The sequence below is a fragment of the Lipotes vexillifer genome, unplaced genomic scaffold (assembly GCF_000442215.2).
Source record: "Lipotes vexillifer unplaced genomic scaffold, Lipotes_vexillifer_v1.1 scaffold860, whole genome shotgun sequence".
NCBI lineage: Eukaryota > Metazoa > Chordata > Mammalia > Artiodactyla > Lipotidae > Lipotes > Lipotes vexillifer.
This window is the reverse complement of record NW_006789568.1, coordinates 274,626-282,842: the sequence shown is the minus strand read 5'-3', so window position 1 is coordinate 282,842 and position 8,217 is coordinate 274,626. Positions and strand designations below refer to the sequence as shown.

The 8,217-nt window shown below is 53.9% G+C and overlaps 1 pseudogene; it reads right to left on the bottom strand.

Annotated features, from left to right (window-relative positions):
* Positions 1-7,885, bottom strand: part of LOC103088751 (protein FAM136A-like) — a 9,100-nt pseudogene extending 1,215 nt beyond the window's left edge.
* Positions 7,886-8,217: the final 332 nt, after the last annotated feature.

Below are 8,217 nucleotides of genomic sequence, written 5' to 3'. Positions count from 1 at the left end.
CGCTCACAGTAACACGTGGCCTAACACGTCCGCTAACCCTAAACCATTATCGTGCCCTAACCTGTAGGGGGGGGGGGGGGGGGGGGGGGGGGCTATAGGAGGAGGAGCAACCGCCTCATACCTGCAGGAGAAGAGACGTCCACCGCTGGGCGGGGGGCGGGAGGGAGGGGTGGCTGTGTGTGGGGAACGAGGGCGACTTAGATAAAGCCCTGAGGAAGGAGGAGGTGAGGTTGGGTAACAGTCTCAGGCTTGAAGCGCTGGGGCTCTGTGAGGGTTTGGGGGTTGGGGTGTGACACCAGCAGGAAGGATGGAGGGCAGAGCGGCTTCCTGTCTGAGAATCCTCAGTTTGATTGAGAGCCATAGAAGGGCAGAGGCCCCACCCTCTCCCCGCTCCCCTGCGGTCAGTGGTCAGGCGGCACTCTGTGGAGCTGGAGGGAACGGTGAGGAAGAAAGGGTAGAAATGGGGGCAGAGCAGTGATCACGGCCAGGACCAGAGGCTCCCGCCCCTCAGACTGGGCCTCCGTGAACCGGCAGCCAGAGTCAGGAGCTCCACAGACCCAGAGATGAGTCCCGCCCAGCTGCTCCAAGCCCTGGGCACTCCTCCGCCAGCCTACAGGCTGCACAGTCCCATGGCCATCCTGGGCCGAGGCAGACTCGTGCTAGTCTCAGCAAGCCAGACATGTATCCAGCAGGACACTGGGCTGGATGGGGTCAGAGCCCATGGGTGGGTGGAGTTAGGAACCGCCCACCTCCAACTTCTCTCTTTGCACTGGGAGCTGGGAGCCTGCCCATTGGAGCTGAGTGGCGCGGTTCATGCTGCAGTTGTCTTTACCAGTGTGCTTAGGGCCAGACAGGCTTCTAAAGAGGAAAGGGATGGTGGGGCCCTGATGACCCATCATCCCCAGTGATGTTTGCAAACATACAGTCTTGTGGGCAGCATGACTCTGCCGAGCCAGGTGACAGAGGGCCGGAGGGGAGTATAGACTCACAAGCTGCGTAACTATTAGGTGTAGGTCCTTGGAAGGATGTGGCACACTGGGGTTGATGTGACAACTGTGGAGGTGAGCCTTGGGAACCGCTGACTGATCCCAACACGCTGGGGGGAGGAGATGGGCCTCTTCTCTCTCCCCATGAGGACCCATCCTGGATTGCATGTCACAGAGGACCCAGCAGGGTCTGTGGGGGTGGGCACAGGTCCAGAGCTGCAGGCTAGGCTGCTCTATAGGAGGGTCCACACTCTGGGCTAAGTCTGGCCCAAGATCTGCAGTCAGGCCCAGCAGGCACAGAAGGGGCAGAGGGTCAGGGTTAAGGTTGGTGGGCTGATGCATCCAGGGCCCACCCTGCAGCAAGTGGCAGTCAGTGAGTTAGGGATAGCTGAACTTAGTTGTGCAAGAGGCTGAAATTTTCACTACTAAAACCAGTGGAGGCTTAGGGACATTGTCTGGCCTTATTTCTACTCTTAATCTGGAAAAATCTGAGATACACAGGGTATATGTACATGTGTGAAACTAGGACAATTAACTGGAAAACTAATTTGAATAATCTTGATTTTCCAAATAAATAGATTCCTATGATGCTGAGTAACCTTGTCTTGGGCTCTACCCTTATTGACTTCAGAGAAGAGCTGGTTGCTGAGGGCCCTTGTCAGGCGACCCAATAATCTTGGTCAAAGGAACTATGAAGCGACCATGTCAAAGAACCCACCTGGACATGGAGTCTGGGAGCACAGAGATCCACCCTCTGGCCTGCCCCGGGAGCACAGCTGGGGCCTGTCCCAGGTGGCCAGGAGTCAGACCCTACAGGGTCTAAATGTAGCTCTCACATCCACTTGGGTACTTGGTTCTCTGGGACAGCAACTGGGCCACACAGACCCCACAGGCTGTGGTCCCTCCAGCTCTGAGTCCACTCCACCCTGCTCCCGCCATCTTGTCCCACCACCACCATGACACTGGAGCTGCCTCCAAAGGCCCTGACTCCTGTGCACACATTGTATGGCCCAGCTCAGGAGACCTGTTGACCACTAACAGGCTGAAGACACAGAGCCAGTTCTCCAGAAGTCCTCCACTGATGACCCCTTCCTTCTCTGACCACCCACAGAGTGAGTCTGTTTCTCCCAGGTTATATCTGAGTTTCCCTTCATGGCTCATCCCACGTGAATCCTACTAACCTATCCAGAGCTCCTGGAGAATGTGAACAGCCAGGCACTGGCCTGGGCCACCCCGTTCTCCTGAGTCCCCCACAGTCCTGCGCACAGCCCCGTTGTGGCCTGGGTGCCAAGGGATGACTGGGGGCATCCTTGCTCCTTGATGGCTGCTGTGGACTGAACTGTGTCTCCCCGCAAATCCATGTGTTGAAGCCCTAACCCCCAATGTGATGGTATTTATGGATGGGACCTTTGGAAGATACTTAGGTTTCTTCCTAAGTATCTTCCTAAGTATCTCCTTAAGATGAGGTCCTGAGGGTGGAGCCCTCATGACAGGATTCGTGCCCTCATAGGATGAGGCGCCAGAGTGCTTGCTTCTTCCTGCCCCATGCACGGAATGGGAGCTCCATGAGGACACGGTGAGCAGACAGCCCTCTGTAACGCAGAGAGCCCTCAGCAGACATCAACCCTGCTGGCACCTTGATCTTGGACTTCCAGCCACCAGAACTGTTGTGAAAGCCAACAGGTCTGTGGTATGTTGTTATGGCAGCCTGAGAAGGCTGATTCAACAGCCATCTTCTGCTGACCCAGAAGCCACCCACATCTGGGCCACATCCCCTCAGGGGCAAGGACTGACGCTCCCTTGGAATATTGGCCCACAGGGAGCATTTGCATGGAGAATGCTGGTCCACCAACTGCATTTGCCACTATATTCCTACTGAGTCTCTCTCTGGGGACCCTATGAAGCTAAGAGTCACTGTATGGATGCTACGTAGCTGCTACAAGATACTAATGACATTTGTAGTGAGATAACAGCCTTGTTACCACAAATAAACAGTGATTGCACAGATGCTTGAAATGGCTGACACCTGGTGGGCACCTGTAGAGACTAACAGAGGTTAAAAAGGATTCTGTTGAGAGATCAGTGAGGAGAGAAATTGAGAAGAGCAACCGTGTGGGTGTGAGGAGCGTCTAGTGTGCAGAACAGTCTCGAGAAAGGGGCAGGGACGCCCCTACGTAGGAACTACGTGGGGATGGTGATGATACCCACACAAGACCACCCTCCATCGACCCTAGAGGGTAGGCTGTGCTGTGCACAGTGACCTTCCAGGGCCACCGTGAGACCCCACTGCAGAGGGGGGAGAGGACTTGAAGACCCACAGAAAAGTGCCACAGAGATATTTGGGGGGGAACAACCCCTGAAACTACTACTGCAGCTGCCTCTGGCTTTTTTCCACCCAGAGCCAGCTTCTCAAGTGAGCCCAGGACTCAGAGCCGAGAGTGGGCATTTGAGGGAGAGCGTATGGCAGGCGGGTCAAGGTGGACGCGGGAGCTTGGGGTGGAAGGACAAACAGACGCCCCTCTGCCCCAGTTCAGGCCCCACCCTCTGCCACAAGCCTGTGAGATGTGTCCTCTGCACAAAGACGCTGCAGGAGGGCCCACAGGATGCTAGATCGGGAGCTAAATGTGGCCGTTGGTGCTTTGAAGTCTCCCGTCACTTCAAAGCCTGACATTACTTCTGCTGCGGGGGCAGGGGCCCTGAGTTCACCTGGAAGCCTCAGCCAGACTTTGTTCTGGGGGCCTCGCTTAAGCAAGTGTAACCCTGTGAGGGAGGCTGTTGAGACCTCAAGCTCCGAGGGGCACCTACAGTCACGCAAAAGGCACCTCAGTGTGCGTCTGTGTAAAACAAACATCTCTGTGAAGTGTGTTCCGCTGCCAGAGACCCCTCTCTGAGGGGGCCTCAGGGCTGAACATCGTGGGCGACAGTGCACAGACACGTGTGCGTGGCTTCTGGTTCGGGGAGGAGTGAGGACCAGTGGAGGCTGCAGAGAGGTTTGGAAAGGTGTGCAGTTATCAGACCTGACCTGGCTCAATGCAGAGGATCCAAGTAGCTGATCCTCATGGATAGTGCCTGAACGAGGCGTCCAATGACCCAGGAATCGTTGGGTGAGGTCCAGGGCCAAACCACAGCTCTTGGAGGGGATGGTGGGGTTTCCCTGAAGGGCAGAGAGGCCTCATGGCCAAGGGTCTGGGATGGTCAAGGAAGTTTCCAAAGTACTGGCACCAGACAGGTGGGCAGACCTCCCCCCAAGATGTGCCAGGTGTTGTTGCCCCTGGATTCTGGGGAGGGCCGCCTCTGATGGCAGAGACAAGCCTCTTGGCTGAGCTTTTCTTCCCGTTTTCCAGTCTTCAGCACAGACTTAAAGTGGGAGCCAGGGTTCAGCTCTCACTGATGGGAATCCAGCATGTGCAGCAGAGTGGAGCACGTGTAAATGCAAACCCAGCAGGCGTTTGGGGGACTTGTCAGCATGCCCTGGGGCAGGAGACCCAGGAGTACTTACGGAGGGGAACCTGGCAGAAAATGGACATCTGCACTGATGGGAGCAAACTGATGGTTCTTGGAGTATTAAGAAAATTTGACTTCAGAGCATGGTACATTTAAGCCACATGGATAAAATAGGGATGAAAATGGATGTAATGGAGCTGGAAACTCTTGCACGCTGCAAAACCCATCCCTAGAGAGGGAATGGTGTATAACCTGCAGGGCTGCCATAACAAAACAACACAGACTGAGGGGCTTAAACAACAGAAATTTATTTCTCACAGTTCTTGAAGTCTACATCCAAGGTCCAGCAGTGTGTGGTTTCTCATGAGAGCTCTCAGCCACCTTCTTACTGTGTCCTCACGTGGTGGGGATGGAAGGAGGGAGGAGGACGTGCACGTGAGCTCTGGTGTCTCTTCTTATAAAGACACTAATCCTGTCGGATCAGGGTCTCACTTTTATGACCGCATTTTACCTTAAACACCTCCTAAAGGCCCTATTTCCAAAGCAGTCACATTGTGGGTTAGAGTTTCAACATATAAATTTGGGGGGGGGCACCATTCAGTCCATTGCATGTGGATTTACTCTGTGATCTGGAGCAAAAGGGGTGTTGTGCTTCTTTTGTTTCTTCAGATTGAATGTCACCTGCTCTGAACTCATCAAGCTTTACCGTAGGATATTCCAGCTCCATCATCTGGGGCTCGCTCCCTCTCCCAGGACCTGTACAAGTCCTAGGGATGGGGTCCCTCAGTGGCTGCACTATTTACAGGAGCCGCTGAGTCTCAGGTCACACTGGTCACAGCTGTGGTGTCCACTTAACAGTCCCTTCAAACACTTGGGCATGAAGCTCATCCCCACAGCCCCGGAGAACTTGGTGTTAAGTGGTCTTTCCCCTTCAAGCCCGAGGCTCCCTTCGGCCATCCTGCCACTCCATGGGGAGGCGGAGTCTCCTCCTGGCTCTTCTCAGGAACCATAACAGCCTGTACCTTCCTAGGCTTGGGGAGCTGGTGCTCTAACCTCGCTAAGCCCGGCCACACTCCTCTGTACTCCCCACTCACAAAATCCTGCAGGGCTTTCTTTACCTGACCTCTGGACAAAAAAACCTGGCTTCCTTTTCAGGCAGAGGGAATGGAAGAGACTTTCTTTTTTTTTTTTTTTTTTTTTTTTTGGAGGGGGGAAGAAAAATTGAATCCTGTTTATTTTTAAAACCAAACCACTAGGAAAATATATCACAGTCTTGAAACGGCAAACAGACAGGCTATGTTATCGTTTCAAGTAACAAGGTCCTTATCAAAACTATAAGGTGCTAGACCTGGAGCAAGAAGAACGCATGTCACAGAAGCCCGGGCAAAAGTGGTATTTGGTAACAGAGGGCAGTCCTTCTTTTGCACTAAAGGAGTCACAGCTCGCCCCTGAGCTGCTGACTTTTTTTCCTCCCTTGACCTTCGTGTTGCCAAGGGACTGTCTCAGTAGAGCTCTGTTATTTCGGGGGCAAAGTAAGTAACGCTGGGTTTAGACTTTCACTCTATTCTGTTCTCTGAAAACCAGGCTTTTCCAAAGCCAGGACTTCCTAACTCTCTTGATTAAGCAGCCAACAGTTCCTCTTTCACTCTTCATTCCTGAACACCAGCATACAGCACAGTCAAAATCCTCTTTGCCTTCAAGGGTGAGTGTCACTGCGAGATTGTCTTGTCAGTCTGCTGCAGACAGCCTCAGGGCCCTCCGTGGCTGCCAGTGAGAGGGAAGGCTTGCTTCCCCTACCGGTGTGATATCGCTTCTTAAGTTTTCACAGGGTCTCCAGGCTGGAAGATGTCATGTGTGAGAATTTTAAGAAATGCACATGCACATCTTTTTTTTTTTTTTTTTTTCTTTTTGGTATGTGGGCCTCTCACTGTTGCGGCCTCTCCCGTTGTGGAGCACAGGCTCCGGACGCACAGGCTCAGCGGCCATGGCTCACGGGCCCAGCTGCTCCGCAGCATGTGGGATCTTCCCAGACCAGGGCACGAACCTGCATCCCCTGCATCGGCAGGCGGACTCTCAACCGCTGCGCCACCAGGGAAGCCCGACATGCACATCTTGATGGCCAGAAATGGACTCTTTCAAAATTTGTATCCAACCTACCTCTCCCAACTCTACGTCTTAAGTAACTTCATGCCCTTGCATATAAAACAAAACCAAGCAAAACAAAATCCCAGAAGCCCCCTTTCCCCTTCTAAATTAAGGACCTCCTGGATTTTGATTTATCACAGTTTGTGGAAGATGTAGTGGTGACCCTTCTGGCAGACAGGAGGTTGGCAACAAACAGAAACACCTCTTCTCACACCCCACCACATCATAGGTGGGTCAGATGAACCTGCCAGCCTGTTGGTTATCTGTGTACTAAGAGAAGCTGGTACTTTGGAGGGCTCTGGTTTGTACAAGGGAGATTGCCTATTGCCAGGAGAAGCCCTGGCCACATGAAATTCAGGCTCACAAAAACTCTCCTGTACTATCTCTGACCCAGATTTTAGCACCAGTGTTTTCCATTTCACTTTCTAGGATTGAAACACAGAGGAACCAGTGTCCAGAGGCAAGTGACTGAAACTTGCTGGCATCCTTAATTTCCTCATTCATAAATTTTCCTTAAAGACCCAAATCCCCACTCCTCTTTGTTTGTTTGTTTGTTTGTTTATTTATTTATTTTTGCTGTGTTGGGTCTTCGTTTCTGTGCGTAGGGCTTTCTCTAGTTGCGGCGAGCGGGGGCCACTCTTCCTCGCGGTGCGCGGGCCTCTCACTGTTGTGGCCTCTCCCGTTGCGGAGCACAGGCTCCAGACGCGCAGGCTCAGTAGTTGTGGCTCACGGGCCTAGTTGCTCCGCGGCATGTGGGATCTTCCCAGACCAGGGCTAGAACCCGTGTCCCCTGCATTAGAAGGCAGACTCTCAACCACTGCGCCACCAGGGAAGCCCCCCATTCCTCTTTTTAAATAGATTCCTGCCCTCAGCCCCGATGGCCAGTAGCAGACGTCTATTTCCCACTGGATGAGAGACTCCTTCATCTTCTTGGTCATGGCTGAGGTGGGGTCCATGCGGTCATCCACACACTTGGATGACGCAACTCTTCAGCTGCCGCTTCACCTGAAGCTCTTTACTCCCCGCATCCATTGAATCTTTGGCTTTGTTGTTGCAATGCATAGTGCACTGGGCCAGGCGGTCCTGGAACGTCTCCAACTCGCTGGTCCCCAGGGCCCGGGCTTGAGCCAGAGGTGCATGGCAGTGCTCAACGCACTGGTGCGCTTGCTGCACGGATGCCTGGCTGTCCTCACAACAGCCGGTGCTGCACCGGAACCTGAGGCCCTGAATCTTCCGGGTGTTCTCTCTCTCCAGACTCTTCACCAGGGGTCCACCGCGTCCTGCACCCAGAGCTGCTGCGGCTCCACCATGGTGACCCCACGCTGCTCCCTGCCACGCCGGCGCCCATATGGATTCCCGCCAGAAGAGGCTTCTTACCAGCTCTCCCTGGCCCTTGTGGTCCTGATGGGCAAGTGCCCTCTGTGATCTGTGGATGGAACCACTTTCAGCTTCAATTCAGTTCAACTGGCATCATATTTCCTGAGCAGCCACTGTGTGTCCACTCCTGTGTGGGACAAGAAGGGCAGAACAGTGGGCTCCGAGCCCCTCTGAGAGGCCAGTGAGCACGGGCTCGGAGAACAGGGCCATTTCCGAACCCAAACCGGCTGCAGGCCTTGGGTGTGGCATGTGGTTTCTAAACTTC